The 20,085-nt window shown below is 45.1% G+C and overlaps 1 protein-coding gene across 1 annotated transcript in view; it reads left to right on the top strand.

Annotated features, from left to right (window-relative positions):
* BCAR3 (breast cancer anti-estrogen resistance 3) overlaps positions 1–20,085 on the top strand; it is a 281,941-nt gene that overhangs the window by 60,374 nt on the left and 201,482 nt on the right. The gene's annotated exons all lie outside the window — the stretch shown is intronic.

Below are 20,085 nucleotides of genomic sequence, written 5' to 3'. Positions count from 1 at the left end.
ATTATGAGTCAATTCCTCAGTCACTATTTTGGGATAACCAGGACTTGGTAGGAAAAGCAAAAGGAAGAGATAGATGGCATAAGAATCAAAGATTGTTTGTACAGAGGAGAGATGAGCAAAGTATTGGGGGAGCTAGGACAGTGCTGATCGCCTCTGAGTACCCACAGGATGTGGAAAAATGAGCAGCCTTCCATGAAAAAGGTGGCAAAGGAAGGCCACAGAGGAGTCCTCTAAGGGAACAGAAGAGAAAAGGCTGAGGTTTGGGTGTTGTCTACCTTAAGCACGCCCTGAGGGTGGGAGGGAATTCAAGGAGCAGTGGGGGATGAGGTCAGTGGGAAGGAGGTTGGAAACAATGTGGGGTTGAGAATGAAAAGACATGTCCTGAGGGGTTTACCTTTTGGGTGGAGGCCAAGGGCAACAGGAACCGGAGTCACCTAGGATTAGCTGGTCCCAAATTGTAAATGAAGCACTGGGGTCAGGTTGTTCCCATCCTGGGATTGGGGGAGGAGGAAGGAGGTGGACATGAGAGGCCCTGCTGGGCTGGAGGTGGGTATTGCAGCTGCCACATGCCATTCCCTTGCTGTAAAATCTTTTAGCAGAATGTCCAGGAGTACGTGCATTGGTAAGTTTGTTCTCATTTCCTGAACAACACACTAAGCAATTACTTAAAAGCGCTGAAGGAAGAGGCTCAGGTTTCTAATGACATTCTGTCAACATGACTAATGCTACCCTGGAACACCCTTCCCCTAGGTATCTGCATGGCTCACTTTCTTCTTCAAACAAGTTTCCCTCAAAGAGGGGCCTTCTCTGATCCCAGTACCCAAATAGCCCTACTCATCACTCACTATCCCCTTGCCATGCTTTATTTTTCTTCATTTTACTTATGTCCACCGACTCATCCTATATTTGTTTATTAGTTGGTACCTGTCATTCTCACTAGAATGTAAGCCGCATGAGGTTAGGAGTTTCCTTTTGTTCTCTACCCTATTCTCCACTGCCGAAAAGTGCCTGGCATAGAGCACAGCTCAATAAACAGCTGTGAGCAAAGGAATTAATGAATGACTAGGCCAGGGCCAAGTCACTGGACCTCAGGAATGGCATCTTTCAATTAGAAGTTGTTGCTACTCTAATGATTTTGTTAACCATTAGGTGGCCTCTCTTCACCATGCTTCCTATACAAAAGTGAATTGCCTAAAACTCAGCACCTGCATTTCTCCCTCAAAGTTTTAGACAATAAACTCTGACTGTTAGAAACTCAGCTGTTTGCCTTCACCACTCCTCCTCCCATCTTGCCTCCTCCCGTCCTCCTTAACTGCTTTTTCTGATGTTGGCCAAGATATCAGAACCTGAGATCAGTATCAGAAAATTGAGCTCCTACCATGACCCCATACCAAAGCCTGAGGCTTTCAATAACAAAGACAGACACCCTCCTTTCTCCAAGAGCCTATATGTTTTGAAGGAATTGATAGTTAAACATGGTGATTGTATAATGGTTTAATGAGAACCACAGCAGGGGAGGTGCTACCTTCAGAAAGGCTTCCCTCAAGAAACGATACCTGAGTATTAAACTGCAGGATGAGTAGGATTCAGCTGAGCAAAGAAGGGTTGGAGAAAAGTGGACAGCAGGGAAAATCCCTGATCCTAGAGAAGTGGGTCGTGTTGGAGGAGCCAGAACTGGCAGGTGGCTGGGAACCCAGTAGGAGGTGTGGGTAGTGGCTAAAACCAGGGCTGCAACAAGCATTAGAACCAGATTATCCTAAGGCAAAAATAACTCCATTTCACTGCTGCTGCTGGTTTGGTTAGCGAAAAAAAAAAAAAAAAAAAAGACTCCATGATTTTAGTAATCAGATTGCTGGTAATAATATTGATAATATTGGTATTATTATTCTGACACTATTCACTATATATATTATAGGATACAGCAAATAAGTAATTAGGCTAATGTTGATAGAAACCAAGATTCTTCACTATAAAAGAGATGCAGATATAAAATTTTAATAATTAGTAAAAATTCTATAATTTTGAATTTGAATAAAATATATCAGTGTTAATGATACATTTTCTTATCTTAAATCTGTTTTCTATCTCTGATTAAGAAACAAGACTAGTCAAATGCAGTCCATGCCCCTAGTACCGGTTTGTAGTCTCTAAATTATGTTTCCCACCAAATGGAACCAGGGTCTCTTTCAGAAATGGATGGTCCAGAGGAGGAATTGCACATGATGAGACTGAAACACGATATACCAGATAGTGAGGGAAGTGTCAGAGATCCCTGGGGTCATGTCAACAGGACTCAGAAGTCAACTTGTCAAGGTTCTCACTGGCCACAAATGGGACAATTTGAATATGAATAACTAAAAAGGACTGAAATCCACGTGAATTCTGTTGGAAATTCACAAGTTTATAATGATGTTCAAAAAAGATAAATAAACACCATTGTTCACCTTTGTATGATACAGGGTAACCAACTCATTATTCTGAAAACAGGAAAGTAAAGAAAAGGAATCTACATTTGCCATATAAATTGAACCTCAGGGTAACCAAATGGTAGAGGAGGGAATGTTTCTTTCTATAGGAGTATTCCAGCCAATAATTTAGAAGTATTGGGCCCAGTGTGGTAGCTCATGCCTATAATCCTAGCACTCTGAGAGGCCGAGGCAGGAGGATTGTTTGAGCCCAGGAGTTTGCCACCAGCCTGGGCAATATAGTGAGACCCCCATCTCTACAAAAAAAAAAAAATTAAATTAGCCAGGCACAGTGGTGCATGCCTGTGGAGGAGGAGGAGGAAGGAGGAAGAGGAGAAGGAAAGAAGAGGGAAAGAAGAAGAGGAAGAGGTGGAGGTGGAGGAGGAGGAGGTGGAAGAGGAGGAGGAAGAGGAGGAGGAAGAAGAGGAGGAAGAAGAAATATTTGCAAGCTCCTAAAGAAATAATTATTCTAGGTAAAAATAATTGTATTAGTTTCCTATGGTGCCATAACAATGTACCACAAACTGGGTGGCTTAAAACAACAGAAATTTATTGTCTCGCAGCTCTGGAGGCTGAAATCAGAAATCAAAATACTGACAGGGCTGTGCTCCTCTGAAACCTCTAGGAAAGAATTCTTCCTTTTGTTTGCCAGCAAGCAATCCTCAGCATTCCTCTGCCTGTAGAAGCATCACTCCCTTCTCTGCCTCCATGGTCACATGGCTATCTTCTCCCTGTGTCTATCTGTGTTCAAATTGTCCTCTTATAAGGACTGAATCAAGGCCCACCCTAATCCAGTATGACCTCATTTTAACCTGATTCCATCTGTAAGAACCCTATTTCCAAATGAGGTCACGATCACAGGCACAGTGTTGGTGGGTAGTTAAAAGTTCAACATATCTTTTTCGGGAACACAGTTCAACCCATAATAATCATCACGGGCAGCCTAGATCACAAATAGGAAGACATAAGATTTTATATATTTTCTGACAGAGTATACCACCCATTGGCAAAGAATTGGACACAAATCAGAGTAAGTCCAGATCTACCTACCAATTTACAGGAAGTAGAGAGTACAGAAAGGCATGTTAAAAAATACCACAGGCAGTAGAATCAGCAAGATCCAGAATGTGGGAAACTATACAGAACTAATGACCTGATTTCTTCAAGAAATAAATTGCAAGGAAATTCCAGGAGAGAGCTCTGTAAATTATAATAAAATGGACATAATAAAACCAAATACAATATATAGATTTTGTTTGAAAATTTGCTTACTAGATAGTTAATAAAATAATGGCTTATTGACAATTTAAAAAACAATTATATTGTGGTAATGTTTAAAAAGGGAAGAATCTTTAACTTACAGTAATACATTTCCTCAGATAAAATGGCATGTTTGGGGGTGGGAAGACAGTAGGGGGTGGGTTGGGTATGAAACAAGGTTAGCCAAGTTAATTAATGACACTTGGTAGTGGGGACATGGGGGTTCATTATATTATTTTCTCTGCTTCATATGCAGACATTTTCTAGCCTATAAAATTAAAAAGAGTTAACATGCAGTATGTTTAGTTAATGCTTCTCAGCTTGGGAAGTATCAGAACCTGCCTGATACTGCTGAAGATACCTCCCTCCCTCAGCCTCACTGAGATCTTTTGTTCTAGATACTTTCCTAGGAAATTGAGTTTCTCTTTTCAAGCTTATTCACTGCAGCTTGATTGCTGATGGAGACCTTTTGTTTGTTGGAAGCTCCTGGCTAGCTGACAAGAATATTTTTCATTAGGCAAGAAAAGAATTTTTCAAAACTGCTTTTATTTTAAAAGTCCTATGTACATACAGAGTCAAAAAGAAAATTCAGAAAGTGCAGAAAAATTAAGATCACTCCTCCCTGGTTCTATTTCCTAGAGTCTTCACTGTTTCAAGTTTCTTGTGAATTGCTCCAGACATTTTTCTAAGCATATACAAAAATAAGCATGATTTGGACCTTACTGTAAGCCTAAGTATGTTTGCAACTTTACTTTTTTCCACCCAGCAATATATCTTAGAGACATTTTCATAGCAGCAAATACACATCCTCCTCTGTTTTATTCCATTATGTGGAAAATCATATTTATTTCAAATTGGTCCCTGAATGGCAGGCACTTTTTTTTCCAGTGATTTCCTCTTAGAGATAATGCTGCCATGTACCTTCTTGAAAACATATAGAAAATGAATTTTTTAAAAAATATGCATCTCTTAAGAAAGCCCTTCCTTTATCCTTCCAGTTCAGGACAGGAAGCGCCCTATGATAAGAAGCAAGCACACAACAAACCTCCTGGACCTGTCCACATCACCCTGTGATTCACCAGACACGCAAGCGCTGGGCAGGTAGAGGCTGGAGTGGTCAGGAGCATGCCTGGCTCCTGCTGCCTCTCTGTGGAGAGCACCCGTGGCCAAAAGCACACAGCTGCCCCCAGGCTGAGGGTGCTTGATACACCCCTGAATCCCCTCTTGTATGATGCCCAAGCCTAGGAGAGATAAAAGCATCAGCACCATGAGATTCACCTGCCTCCGGTCATTAGCTAAGTTCACAGGCACTGGCGTTGAAAGATTCTAGGACTGAGGGATGTTAAACTCAATTAAATTTACCTGGACGCAGCAATTGCTCAGCTGGTGGTGTGTCCAAGTTAAGAAGCTAAAATGTTAATGTGTAACACCAGTGCCTCTGATGGCTTAGTGGCTTCTCTGAAAGTGGGTAACCAGAGTAAGCTTTTATTTTAGCTTACTTTTTAGCTTACTCTATTTTGTTTAAAAATGTGGTTTGTGGCCGGGTGCGGTGGCTCAAGCCTGTAATCCCAGCACTTTGGGAGGCCGAGACGGGCGGATCACGAGGTCAGGAGATCGAGACCATCCTGGCTAACACGGTGAAACCCCGTCTCTACTAAAAAATACAAAAAACTAGCCGGGCGAGGTGGCGGGCACCTGTAGTCCCAGCTACTTGGGAGGCTGAGGCAGGAGAATGGCATAAACCCGGGGGGTGGAGCTTGCAGTGAGCTGAGATCCGGCCACTGCACTCCAGCCTGGGCGACAGAGCGAGACTCCGTCTCAAAAAAAAAAAAAAAAAAAAAAGAAAAATGTGGTTTGTGTTTAATCCTCTGGAAGTCCTCTGTGTCAGCATGGCTTTTCTTTCCTGCTGTGTGAGACTTTATACAAGACATCTCTTGCCAGATTTTGGAATTCCCTCGCAAGGAAGAGAGGCAATTTGAGTAACCTGGCCACAGACAAATACATTTCACTTCAACAAAGCTTTTCAGATGTCATTGAAGATGTGTGAGAAACCAGATAGAAAGCTATAGAAAATGCTCTTTGAAAAAGTATTCCCTCATTGACTGCTTAATGAAGCTCTTGCCATCCAATCTCCTGAATGGGATAGATAACTTTGGGTCATTGCTTTGCCAAGGAGAGGTTTGTTAGACCATAGGGACAGGGCTTGGGTGATGGTCAACTGTCTCAGTACCGGCTATGTGGGGTCTCCTTTACAGCTTGGACAATAAGTATCAGGGCTAGGGTCAAAACGTACATAATTTGGTTTGCTTGTCTTTCTTTCTTTTCTTTTCTTTCTTTTTTTTTTTTTTTTAAACGGAGTCTCGCTCTGTTGACCAGGCTGGAGTGCAGTGGTGCAATCTTGGCTCACTGCAACCTCCGCCTCCTGGGTTCAAGTGATTCTCCTGCCTCAGACTTCTGAGTGGCTGGGACTCAGGTACATGCCACCACACTACTTTTTGTATTTTTTAGCCCAGCTAATTTTTGTATTTTTAGTAGAGGCAAGGTTTCACCATGTTGGCCAGGATGGTCTCACTCTCCTGACCTCCTCATCCACCCACCTCGGCCTCCTAAAGTGGTGGGATTACAGGCATGAACCACTGTGCCCAGCCGCTTCTCCTTTTTTAAATAATGCTCATGTGCCTGTTTGAAAAGTCAGTGCAGGCTTACGTAGTCTCTCCCTGAAGAGTGTATTTTGGAGTTACTCCTGATTGCTATTAGCTTCCTTTGTGAAACGTGGCCAGTTGATAGTTATTGGAAGAGAAGCATATGGTTACTTTAAAGGGACCAACAAAGTTTTTGATCATCTGACAACTTTGATGTTTCAGTAACAGCATTTGGCTTACAAATAAGGCTACTCAGAAATCACCGTTTTAGCAGGACTTGAGGAGGGGATTCAAGTGGGCAATAGAGAAGGAGTTGAGTGGAAGTCCTATGAGGCCAACACAAGAGATGTAAATATATATATATATATATATAAGCATTAATATCAAGAAAACAAAAGAAAAAAGAGCTAATGGAGGTGTGGTGGCTGGGGTGGGGGAATGGACTAACCTAAGAGGTACTGGTCAGGCTGAGACAGAGCTTTGGACACAGTTCACTGCTGATTCCCAGCACCATGTGGAAATCCAGTCCTAGACTTTATAGGCACTGGGCACTGGCTGATTGTGCAACTGGAGCCTGGTCCAAGACTTTCATGAGCAGGGACCAGTCACCAGGTTTCATGGGGTTGTGGAAATAAATCCTGACCAGAAATCAAGTGGATTAGGTCCTAGGAGACAGACACTGATTCTTAGGAAATCATCCAGGGAAGCTTTCTGTCTGCCCCCATCCCCTTCCCACCTGCACAGGGGTGTCCCATTTCCTGTCCAGTCTCCCTAAACAGCATTTATGTTCTGAACTAGTTCAGCTCCATAGAGAAGCTTTTGTTAAGCATTCATTAGCTTGTAAGATATTTTTTTCACCTATGAAATTCCCTCAAGTCTTTTGATATTGTCAAGTGCCACAATGATTAGTTTGAACAACTGTGACTTTCAGCTGCCTGAAGACTTGTTATGCCATCCCTGTGGATTGTAGATTCAAACTCAGGCATCTTTTAGTCAACAGGAGGAAACATGAGAAAGGGATGTAGGGTCCTCTCTCCCTGCCTTTGGGGTCTGTAAGTTACAACCTGTTTTTCCTACTAACCTATCAATCTTCTAGTCAATCTTGATTCTAGTTCCTGTAAACAGATCAATTTCCTAGAGAGAATATCAGGGTGCCTAGTTTAGGAGTCAGAAAATCTGGGTTCAGTATTGTCCCTATCACCAGTGACTATCCATGGCCCTTCAGCAAATCTTTCAGTATTTCCCCTTAAGTAAAAAAGAAGAAGTTGATGGCCGGGTGTGGTGGCTCACACCTGTAGTCCCAGCACTTTGGGAGGCTGAGGTGGGCGGATCAAGAGGTCAAGAGATCAAGACCATCCTGGTCAACATAGTGAAACCCCATCTCTACTGAAAATGCAAAAACTAGCTGGGCATGGTGGCGCATGCCTATAGTCCCAGCTACTTGGGAGGCTGAGGGTAGGAGAATTGCTTGTACCTGGCAGGCAAAGGTGGCAGTGAGCTGAGATAGCGCTGCTGCACTCCAGCATGAGCTATAGAGTGAGACTCCATCTCAAAAAAAAAGAAAAAAAAAAGAAGTTGGATCAAGATGCACAAGGATTTCAATAGCCCAAAAGGAAGAGCTGAAACTAACAAGATTATATTTAAAACAGTTAGTTGCAGAGATAGATGCTGGGAAAGAGCTAACATTGCTATTCCTATAGAAAGGCTCTGTTGCCCAGAGCTGAATGTGAAACAAGAGTGAGCTATGGCTGCTGGTATAGCTCACCATCACTGGCAGCATTGCTAGAAGCTAGGAGGTTAGAGGCCTGCTTTACTGTGCCCTGGTCTGGCCATGGCATGTCCTGCCCCCAGTCTCACGTTTGCCTCCAATCCTCTCTCCAACTTGTAGTCAGAGTGATTTTTCTTAAAATCCAAATTTGATTGTGTCACTCTCCTGCTTAAAAGCCTTCAGTGGCTCTCCATTGCCCTCAGCATAGAATCTCATACAATGTCCCTTGTGATTTGGCCCCTGCTGACATCTCCAGACTATCTCTTGTACTCCACTGATCCATGACCCTCACCTCTGATGAGGCTAGAGCAAATCATATTTCACTTGTTCCCTTTGAAATGCCTACCCTTCCATTGACATTATGAGAGGCGTAATAACTCACCTTCATGCCAAGGGCTGCCAGGAGGAAGTGGGATATTATTTGTTCTGGCCTCAGCAGAGGGTGCAAATAGTATCTCTGGTGGGAGGGAGATGGATATGGTGCAATCTTAGAAGCAGCTTTGGAAAATGCTATGATGTGCTACATTTGGGTACATTTGGTAGAGGAAGGGTGTACTGTGGAGAAGGGATGGCTTCCTGGTGACCCAAGGAGCAACCTGGCCCTAGAAGGCCTCAGCACCATCTCAGGAATGTGGTTGGAAGGATTCTTGTGTTGAGTGAGGTGTTCATATAGATAAAATATTAAAGATCCTGCAGAACATGGATTCTAAGATCTGCAGGTCCCTGACAGCTCTAAAACACCACACAATTTAGAAAACTAAACAGACATTCTAACTTATGACTTATTTTCCTTAGCAGCTTCTGGGTATTTACCTATTCCAAATCTGCCCTTGATGCCTGGTTCACTTCATTGTTCCACTGGGAAAGGAAAAAGGGACATAGAAACGTTATATAACTTGTCGTAGTTTTTGCAGGTAGTAATAAGAGGCAGAATCTTAATAGGAAATAGAACTCTCAGTTCCTAGGCACTAAAGCAGATGCTTTTCCAGATCCCTGATGACTTCACGTGCCAAGTTGCCCTATGTCATATCTCTTACCATTTTGCCTGAATTCTTTTTTTTTTTTTTTTTGAGACGGAGTCTCGCTCTGTGGCCCAGGCTGGAGTGCAGTGACGCGATCTGTGCTCACTGCAAGCTCCGCCTCCCAGGTTTACGCCATTCTCCTGCCTCAGCCTCCCGAGTAGCTGGGACTACAGGCGCCCGCCACCTCGCCCGGCTAGTTTTTCGTATTTTTTAGTAGAGACGGGGTTTCACCATGTTACCAGGATGGTCTCGATCTCCTGACCTCGTGATCCGCCCGTCTCGGCCTCCCAAAGTGCTGGGATTACAGGCTTGAGCCACCGTGCCCGGCCTTTTGCCTGAATTCTGTGTATAAAGTTCAAGAACACAGCTCTGACAGGGTGACTGGAATTAGATTGCCTATGTGACCTCAGAAAAAGTCACTTAATTTTGCTGTTTCTCCTATTTCAGCTTCTCTTAGTTTCCTCATCTTTCCATTTCTCCATCTATAAAATGGATATGATCATGGAATTAACCTTGTAGAGTTGTTATAAGGATAAAATGAGAACACAGTACATGGGTATAGTAAATGCTTAATAAACATTAGCTGGTATTACTAGTACTGGACAAGGACTGGATTGGAAATAAAGACAATTGATTTATCATTCCCTTGTGAAAAGTATAGTACAGTGGTCTTCAGATTGTTTTCTGTGTAGCCTCAGAAGTTCCTCAGAGCTTCCACTGAGAGCCTGGACTGGGTTTAATGGGTAAGAGATGACACTACTGACATAGATTAAATAAATGGAGTGAGAGTATGCACCAAAATGGTGCTCCTGTGCTGCTGTCTGTGGTCCTGAAATACAGTTTGTTAGTAGGACCTAGTTAATTCTCTAGAAAACTGGTAGGTACTCTATTGCCCCATGTCTTTCCTCCCTCCTCAATAACTCCTTGCCTATGACTAGTTCTCCCACCAACTACTATTTGGATAAATTGTCGATAACCTATTGAAGCATTAGTTTCCTTATATTTTAATATAGGTATTTTCTACACACTCCCTCTGTATGTTCATGGGGATGCTCCCAGGTTATGTGCCATCCTATATATATAAACCCCTCCCTCAATGCCTGCCTGAGGGACATAGTCAGAAAGGGGCAACATACTGGCAACAAAATATGCTTGCCTCTGAGCTCCCTCCTAGTAGAGTCACTGGAACCCCAAGCCCACTGAAGGCATAGCCCAGTTTCTACCTGCAGAGTCCCAGGGGGCCCACACAGATTTTTAGCAATCATTCAAGTTTTTCTGAGGCCAGGATCAGGATCAGAGCAGAGGCATTCTCTGCACTGTCTCCTGGTGGCCTATGTGAGCTGTCATTGCCTCTGCCATTACTGATGCTATACCTCCTTTCTGGTAATCCTTATGGTGGGGACAGGGCAGGGCACTCCCCCAGCAGGGTCACAGCTCTTCTGTTAGATGCCTCAAAGTATTCTCTTGCTGTTTCAACTTTAAATCTTCTCGACCAAGGACTTGGAATTGATTTCCAGTGGCGTCTGAGCCAAGTGACAGTTGAGCCACCTTCTGTCCCTGACTATCTTGCTGAAAAGCCTTTCCCCTTTCTGTCTCATAAGCCCAGACAGTGCAATCCATCACTGTCCCAGGATAAAGTCCAGCCTCCACTGGGCCCTCCCCAGGGAAGACAGAGGGGATGCGCTGCTTTTGTCCTCTTTCTTGGTGTCAGGGTTTTTATCTGACATCCTGCAGCTCAGCTACATTCCCAACACCCTCATCAAATAACTCTCCTGGTGGCCCACAAGTGGGTCTCCTAAGGGCATCCTGTCAGCTGGGCTCCCTCTGGGATCCCCAATCCAAGATATGAAAGTTCTGCACCAGAGGAGTTCTCCACATTGATAGAGTGTTATTATGAGGAAAGAGTTGGAAAAAATTTTCCTTTCCATAGATTCACAAAGCAGAAAAACACTCTTGGTGTTGATTTGGCCCATCTTTCTGGTTCCAAGCGGGGTTAAACTCAAACAATAATTCTTTAAACTTAGAAAGAGAGGAAAACACCTCCTAGAGATTGCAATGCAAAAATACTCCCTTATAAGTTGTAGGGTTTTTTTTTTTTCTCCTAGTGGCCACACAAATTCTCTAGTGGTGCAATTTGAGTCCTCTGCCTGTTGTTCTGTCCTCAAGGGGAATCAGAGAGAAGATCATAGCCTCTTTAAGTATTTCCATCACATTGCATTTCTCTCTGGCTGAGTTCTTCTCCACCCCCCTCCTTCACACACACACACACACACACACACACACACACACACACACACACACATCCTACCCACATATTTAGTCCTAAACTGTAATCACCTGTGTCCGACTTGGCTATTGGAAGTGAAGAGGGAGCCCTGTGTTTGCAATACCATGAGCATATTTTCCCCAAGAGCTGCTTATGCAGCAATACAGAAATTCCCACTGCTCTGCCTTTTAATTAGTTCAGGGAGTTGCAGCCTAACGGTGTGGGTGTGCTTGCCAGCTGTGCTTTTCGGGAAGTTGTATGTCTGCTGCTCCTTCTCTCTCCTCCCCCAGGGCTGGGAAATTATAGACCCTGCTCTCTTTACCCTGTGGAACCCCAGATGCTCTAGGGCCTTTTCCGGCCAGTGCTCAAAGGCCCTTGGGAACAAAGGTGGCGACACTCAGATCTCAGGTCTTGAAACCTGCTGTCCTTGAGTAGGGTGGCAGAGATGACCTTTGAACTAAAGGGATTATTTTCATCTGTGACTATTCAGTCCCCTCAGGTTACCTACCACAGAATCAGTGCTTGCTGGGGACCAGAAGAGGGATTTTATGGCTTGAGGGGTACCTGCATCTCTCCCAGGCAGCGCCTTGTTTGTTCTACAGGCTGCCGGATACCTTATCTCCATGAAATGAGAGGCCTCCAGCATCCCCTCCTGCCCCACTTCCTGCAATATCTCTACTTCCCCACATGGGCCCTGGGCTGGCTGCATGGCTGAAATTAAATCTCTCATCGCTGCTGTCTTTTTAATTAAACTTTTTTCCCCTTCATATTTTGTTTGTGCATTCTCCCTCTGGGTGATCACATCACACTCCTGGCTCCAGTTTTAAGTTCTCCTGGTTATCAAGATTCAGCACATCCCCCTCCTTCAAAGGGTGGGTGATGGTGTTTTTCCTGGCATCCTCCCACAGACACTTTTCCAGCTCAGCTGCGCGGCTAGTGCCTGTCTGATTTGCCCAAATGGGTGGTGTAAGTTTCTACCACACAATTTGAACTCAAACCCATCAGGGCACAATTTTCTTTCTTCACTTATCTCAACCTTGGGCATAGATTCTACTGTTCGTTGCTTCCTATTTATATACCTGCTTTTTGTTGGGCTGTTGTACACACACACACACACCCCCACTCAGTCTTTTGAGCAGAGTTTCTGCCAGCCTTCCTCCTTGGCACTCGGCTTCTCTGGCACAACGTCTTTCTGCAAATGGGGTGATTCGTTGCTGCTCTGGCCATTGACTAATCCGACAGACCTGCACATAGCCACTTGCTTGCCACGTAGTCCCATCACGTCACATTGATTTTCACCAAGTGTACCTCAGCAAAGCCTGAAGACAGGCATCAACGTTGTTATGTTCGTCTTTTTCAAGGCCTAGACTAAGGCAGAGCACAAACCAAGAGGCTCAGAACTCTTTGATAAATGATGTTTTCCATGACTAGAAATATATGCTTTTGTAACCCCTATCTAGTTTCAGAAGATCTGCCTAATTGAAATGTTGTCTTGGATGCTATATTTACTTTTCAAAATAGCAAAGTAAATTAAACTATTATTTTCATTTAACCTATTTCCTGTTTGCCCTGAGAATACTCTTGTTTCTAATCCTAATGTAACATCACATATATTTCTGTTACATTAGGATTAGGGACAAGTTCTGCTTAGAAATAACTCCAAGAATAGTTTTTATATTTTATTTTCATACCAAAAATCAGATTTCCTTCAGCCTCAAAGAGCATGCTTATGTAAAATTGCTGGCAGTGAGTTGCACTTTTATTTTCTAAACAGGAAATGGGTTAATTTTCAAAAGGCATAATACATTTGTATGGTTTGAAACACAAAAAGTATAAACTTTTTTTTTTTTTTTTTTTGGGTCAGGGTCTTACTCTCACACAGGCTGGAGTGCAGTGGTGTGATCATGACTCACTGCAGCCTCAACTTCCCAGGCTCAAGTGATCCTCGCACCTCAGTCTCCCAAGTAACTGAGACTACAGGCACATGACACCATACCTGGCTAATCTTTGTATTTTTTGTAGGGATGGAATTTCAACATGTTGCCCAGACTGGTCTGGAACTCCTGTGCTCAAGTGATTGCCTACCTCGGCCTCCCAAAGTGCTGGGATTACAAGCATGAGCCATTCTACCCAGCCAAAAAGTATGAATACTCTTAGACAGCAAAAAATGCTTTCTCCCAATCTTGTTCCCTTCTGCCCAGTTCCCACCCTGCATAGGTAACTACTGTTCTTGGCTTCTTGTGTTTAAGATGGATCTTGATAGTCTCGTACCTGATTCAAAAATCAGTCAACTACTTCAAAAACAATGACATACTGGCTACTTAAATAGAAAAGGAGGCTTCTTTTTTTTTTTTTTTTTTCTCTCTGTCACACATTTGCCACTTAGGATTGAATTAACTGCCCTGTTCCCCACCCTGAGAGCTATATAAATTCTGTCCTAAACTTTTTCTGTTTCTGACAGTCTACAACGTAGCCTTTGTTGTACTATGAATTTTTATTTCAGCCATCTTTGTCTAAGTTTCTTTGTTTCAATGTCTTGAAGCTTAAAGCAGATTCCATTACTTAGAAGCTTAGTGAATTGGCCCCAGTTAATCAGATAAGCACTAAATAAATTCCCTGGAAACCTCCAACAGATAGACTTCAAAAGATCCAGCACAATCAGTTTATCCTGACAAGATTACAGCTGTGATACAGTGAAGATGGAGGAGACTCTGGTTATCTGAATAACTTGAAGTGGACTCTAAGGAAAAGGAAGGCATCAGGAGTGTGGACAGGCAGCCATGTTCAGGCTCAGGCTGGATGTGTGCTGTGGCCAGTACTGGCTCTGCATAGCGGTCAGCAAAGCAGGCAACAAGAGCCCAGCATTCCTGCAGTCAGAAAGAAAATTCACCTGGGAAGAGGGACCTTTAGAGAGCTCTGGCTGCCCACTTCCTGGGCGCTCTTGCCTCTCTGTCTGGAGGAAGGACCCCGGTAGCTCAGTCATGGTCAGCACCGTCTCCAAGACTGCCCAGCACAGTCCTCCAACACTTTACCCCAAACACATGCACACTTATAGTGTCACCTAATGCATTTGTCCCAAGTCATCACTTCTCTACAAAGAGCTTTTAATTCACTGGCTCAGGTGGCTCTGGATGAGTCAGGAGGGGTCACCAATGTGGTTTCCTCTGAGGAAACTCTCTCCACAGGTTCGTTCTGTAAACTGACTATCCCACACATCTGTGTGACCTGACACCACATTTAAAGATGTTGGTCAAACTCATGGAAGCAGAGTAGCATGGTGGTTGCCAGCGATTGGCAAAAGGGGAAAAGGGAGATGATGGTCAAAGGGTGCAAAGTTTCCATTACACAAGACAAGTTCTGGAGATCTACTATACAGCATAGTGCCTGTAGCTTTGAATATTATATTGCATACTTAAAATTTGCAGGCTGGGAGCAGTGGCTCATGCCTGTAATCCCAGCACTCAGGGAGGCCAAGGTGGGTAGATCACAAGGTCAGGAGTTTGAGACCAGCCCAGCCAATATGGTGAAACCCTGTCTCTACTAAAAATACAAAAATTAGCCGGGCATGGTGGCGGGTGCCTATAGTCCCAGCTACTCAGGAGGCTGAGGCAGGAGAATCGCTTGAACCTGGGAGGCAGAGGTTGCAGTGAGCCAAGATCACGCAACCGCACTCCAGCCTGTGCGACAGCAAGACTCTGTCAAAAAAAAAAAAAATTGCTAAAAAGGTAGACCTTATGTTAAGTGTTCTTACCATACACACAAAAATAATAATATTAATAATAAAGGGAGTGGGAGGAAACTTTGAGAGGTGATGGATGGTCTTGGTGGATGGTGTCAATGGTTTCACAGGTGATATCTACAGATTCATCAGGTTGTATACATTAACTATGTCCAGCTTTCTGCCTGTCAATCACATCTCAGTAGAGTGGTTTAAAGAAAAGAGATGCTGACTGGTGATCCTAGAGATGGCCCCAGGTCCCACAAGATTCAGAATAACCAAGACCAGGGAAGTGTGCTGTAGTCTCAGTCGGTAGTATTAATATTAACATTTGATTGTGAGGCTATGAAAACTGACCATTCTTATATGGTGAGTGTGGTTTCTACGGTAACACCACATTAAATATTTATTAAGAAAATGTTACTCCCAAGCCACACCTAGTAGAAGTGGTTATTGTACACAGCACTGGAGACACACAAAGGGAAAGCAAGCACTTTCTTTGGGTAAACCCGTTGGTCTTTAATTAGGAGTTGGGAGGAAAATACAGGGTCCTGGCTATCAGCTGTGCCCACCTTTAGCCGCCTCCCCTAGGAGTAGCCCCCAGGATGTCCACTGAAGGTCATCCTGACCTTGGGAATATCCTCTGACCTCTAAGCAGTGGAGCTCAATCCTTGGGGCTGCCTGGCATAAAAGCGAGTTCCCACTTGAACAGGAGATGCAAACACACATGTGTGCTACAGTGGGGCAGACACTTTCCCCTAGGACTGTGGATGTGGCCTGGGGTAGACTGGGCAAGAGGATACCTCTGGACCCAGACTCCCACTTAGGAGGCAGAAGTGCTCAATCAAGGGCATAGACAGAGACCAAAAGAGAGCTAGAGACTAAAATTGAAGAGAGGAAGCATTCTGACCAAGTCCCCCACACTGAAGAACCCAGGTAGGTGTGGAAGCCCAGGTGAAAGGCAAGGACTCTGGGCACCCTGAGCACTGAGGAGAGGAGCAGGAGGGGCAGGCTCGGTATCATGGGGAGCCAGGTCTCCTGGTAGCAATGTGGGGATGGGCCAGAGCAGAGGCACGCAGGTGTAAGACTGTGGCAGCAATTCAGGAAGAGAGTGGTGATAGCCGCAGCAGAGATGGGACCGTGAGAGGCAGGAGATGGAGGCCACAGATATCACAAGGGTAGACTCTGTAGGGCTTGGTGCCTAGGCTGAAGTGGGAGAAGGGAGGGAGGTCTCAGATCATGCCCATGTTCCTGGCTTGGCTGATGTGATGAATGGCGGTGTTAGTCAGAGATTGGGACATGGAGGAAGGGTTGAGTCTGTGGAGAAAGAGGATCAAGGAAGCCTAAGAATGGCTTCATAGGAGGGGCCTATGGGACATCCATATTCCCAAAACATCCTCATAGGAAGGAATGAGAAGAGATGGGCCCCCTGGAAGTGTGAGAGGATGGAGAAGCACAGACGCACAAACCCAGGCAGCAGGGTGGGGTGTTTTGGTGGAGGAGGGCAGGGGCTGTGATAAGTCAAATCTGTTGTGGCAAGTAGGAGACAGGGGCCTGTCTGGAAATGACAGCAGCCTTCAGTTCTGCCTTAAGACTTCCAGTGGTGGGCAAAGAAACAAATGTGGGCTTTCAACAGCACTTTCCGGATCTACATGTGATCAGGTGGATGGGTGTGTGAGGTCCAAGGTACTCCATCCTTGACGAGCAGTCATGGAGGGTGACAGAGCTGGATCCCATCAGTGGTGTGCTGGAGTCAGCTCCTGCCAGCTCAGCTCACAGACTGATTGTGCGCATCTCTTCCCACCTCTGCATTCAGTGACATCATATTCATAGCTTGAAATTGGCCATGATGGGAACATTTACACCATGGAGGTTGGCAAATGTTGCAAGTCAGGACTTTATTTTCCAGAAAGCCAATGTCAAATATTCACTGGCACACCACTGGGGTAGAAGGGGGAGCAAAGTTGCATGTGGGCAAGTGAAAATGGATGAGTCTGGAGACAGAGGTGGGCAGGAGCCAGAAAAATGAGCTAAGAAGACTGGAGAACAACTGAGAAGCAGTATGATTACAGTGCATTGCTTGAGAGTGAGGAATTTAAAGCCTGGAGGGTTGAGTTCACATTCTGGCTCTGTCATTAATTGTATGACCTTGGCCAGGTTACTTAACCTCTCTTGGCCTCAGTTTTCTCCTTTATGAAATGGCAGAAATAATGCCTACTTCATGAGGTTACTATGAGATTTCAACACATTTTGCATGTAAGCACTTAGAACAGAACCTAGCATGCAGCAAGCATTCAACAATAAGTGTTAGCAGGCTGGGTACAGTGCTCACGCCTGTAATCCCAACACTTTGGGAGGCTGAGGCAGGAGGATCATGTGGGGCAAGCAGTTCAAGACCAGCCTGGGCAACATGGTGAGACCCCAACTCTACATAACATTTAAAAATTAGCCATGTGTGGTGATGTGCACCTGTAATCCTAGCTAATCTGGAGGCTGAGGTGGGAGGATTGCCTGAGCCTGGGAGTTTGAGGTTACAGTGAGCTGTTTTCATGCTACCACACCTGTAACAGAGCAAGACCCTGTCTCAAAAAACAAAACAGAAAAACAGTGTTGGCTGTGTAGATCATGACATGATTGTATTTGTCTTTTGGAATGAACCCCACAGTGTAGAGAATACATTGAAAGAGGCAAGAGAGAAGGCAGGAAGAGCAGGCAAGGAACAATCATTAGACAAGACATTGGGGGAGCCTAAGCTAAGGCAGAGAGAAGAGAGGGGATTTGAAGGAGCTTGAGGTGGAATGGAGGGGACTGGGAGATTTACTGACTATGATTCAGGAGGGAGAGAGGGAGAGTGGGTAAGGTGACTAGAAAAGGCTTTGGGAAAGAGGCTGGGATCAGGCTGGAGTTTGAAGGTCTATCTTTGCAGAGAAGAGGGAGAAGGAAGCAATATGGGAGGAGAACAGGTGTTTGTCAGAGAGTATTGGGGTTGGGGATGGAGTACCTGGTAGGGCGTGACAATGATTGGGTTCAGGGGTGAAGGGTGTCATTTCAGCAGTGGAGCATGAGTCCATAGCACAGTCAGGTCCCTCTGTGGCCTGGCCTGACTTTGCCTGGCTCTAGGTCTTAGCCAGGTGTGGCCATCAGCACACGTCCTCCTGCTGCCCTTGCTAACTTGTCTGCATCCACTGCTGCTGCCACTGGGTGTACACGAGCTCTCAGCAGGATGGTTCCGAGTTCTGACCCAATTCCGTGGTCAGCATGATGGGGAGCCTTGCGTGACAGTTTTGTCTGCCGTGTATGTGGATGGTGCACAGAGCAGAGCTAGGGACAGTGACCCTTCAGGGGTCTGTTGGTGTGAGTTGATGTGCGTGGAGGCTTTCATTTCTTAGCAAAGGAGGTGGAAAGATGTCTTGCTTGTTAACTGTACATCATGAAAGTGAGAGAAGGACCATGGACGAGTGAGATGTGTCTGTCTTCAGCCTGGTCCCTGGTGCTGCTGTTTTAGACCCCTATGGAGAGAGAGCTTGGAGGAAAAAATTTAAAGAGCTATTTTCATGAGGGACTTTGTGATACTTAGAGCACATATTCTGCTTCTGTGGGACACTGGTGACAAGGTATGGCACAGAGCCAGGAAGAAAACCACGATCCCAACTCTTGCAGGAAGTCAGCGCTGTGGGCCTGCATGCTGGTGCTCTTATCATAAACCCTGACAGCCCAGACAGCAGTATGGTACCCTCAAGTGGCTTCTTGGGTGAGGGTATCAGTGAGAGAAAACTGGAAGGGGACAGGAATAGCAGGGAGGATGCTACTGATGTAATCAATGAACTGGCTCATGGGCATGTAGGCAAGTGGGATAAGAACATCATCTTTGTGTTATTGAATTTCTTTGGAATTAAACAGGATCCACAGGAAGGTGGCCTGGGGATGTTCAGATTACCCATGAAAGTGAAACATTAGAAGACCACATTCATGCTGGCTTGGCTGGCTTGAGCTTGGGGGTTTGCCGTGGCTGCCCCAGCTGGGTTGGCTCAGGGCACACGGTAACTGCAGGGCTGGGTGCTCTCAAGGTAGTTCATCTGTCTCCAAGCCTGTCTGGGTTACCACTTACACTTGCTCTTATGGTGAAAACAGAGAAAAATACCTCAGCCAAAGACCAGCCTGTGATTTCAGCAGGTCCAGGGTGGCCCCTGCCTGAGCTGGAGTGTCCTTTGGTGATAGGATGGCACCTACTAAGGTGTTAGGAATTAATCTCAGTGGGGAAGGGCTGGGTGAATTGCGGAAGCAGGGTTGGAACTTCAGCATCAGGAGGCCAGACCTCCTCTCTGAGCAGGTCTATACTGGTTGTGTTCACTGGTTCCAACTTTGTAAAGACAAAGCTGGCTCAGGACACTGGGGTCAGCAGAAATAGGTGGAAACTGCTGTGGAGATTTAGTGTTCTAGGGAGTGGAGGCTCCACACCCCCTGTCATCTCAGCCTTGTGTGTCTACTGGGGTCAGACTCCTACCACTAGCTCTGTCCCAGCAGGATTCTACTCCACATGCCTAAAATCATCTCCTTGACCCTAAATTCCTTCTTTCCATATTTGTGTTAATGGTCCCAGCATAGCACCACAGTAGTTATCATTTCTGAGTGTCCTACATGCTGTCCCATCTCACTCCTTCCAACAGGAGTGGCTTATTTTTCCTTTTAGGTCCCACTGTCTACAACGAGTGGACCATCAGTCGCATGCCTTGCTCCTCTCTGGCTTCAAAGGTGCCATGAAATGGAAATCTGGTCAATCAGAGACCTTGATTCCTTGGGCCACAGTGATAGGTCCAGGGATGAACTCCTGACCAAGGCCTGGCCAATCAGAGTCTTTCTTAGGACCTTTCTACCAGAGGTCATGGGAAAGCTCACCTGTGTTTGCTGGGAGATGAGTCTGGGGCTGCCTAGAACACTTGCCTG

This window comes from Colobus angolensis, unplaced genomic scaffold, assembly GCF_000951035.1.
Source record: "Colobus angolensis palliatus isolate OR3802 unplaced genomic scaffold, Cang.pa_1.0 Scaffold186, whole genome shotgun sequence".
Taxonomy (NCBI): Eukaryota; Metazoa; Chordata; class Mammalia; order Primates; family Cercopithecidae; genus Colobus; species Colobus angolensis.
This window is presented reverse-complemented; position numbering and strand designations above follow the sequence as displayed.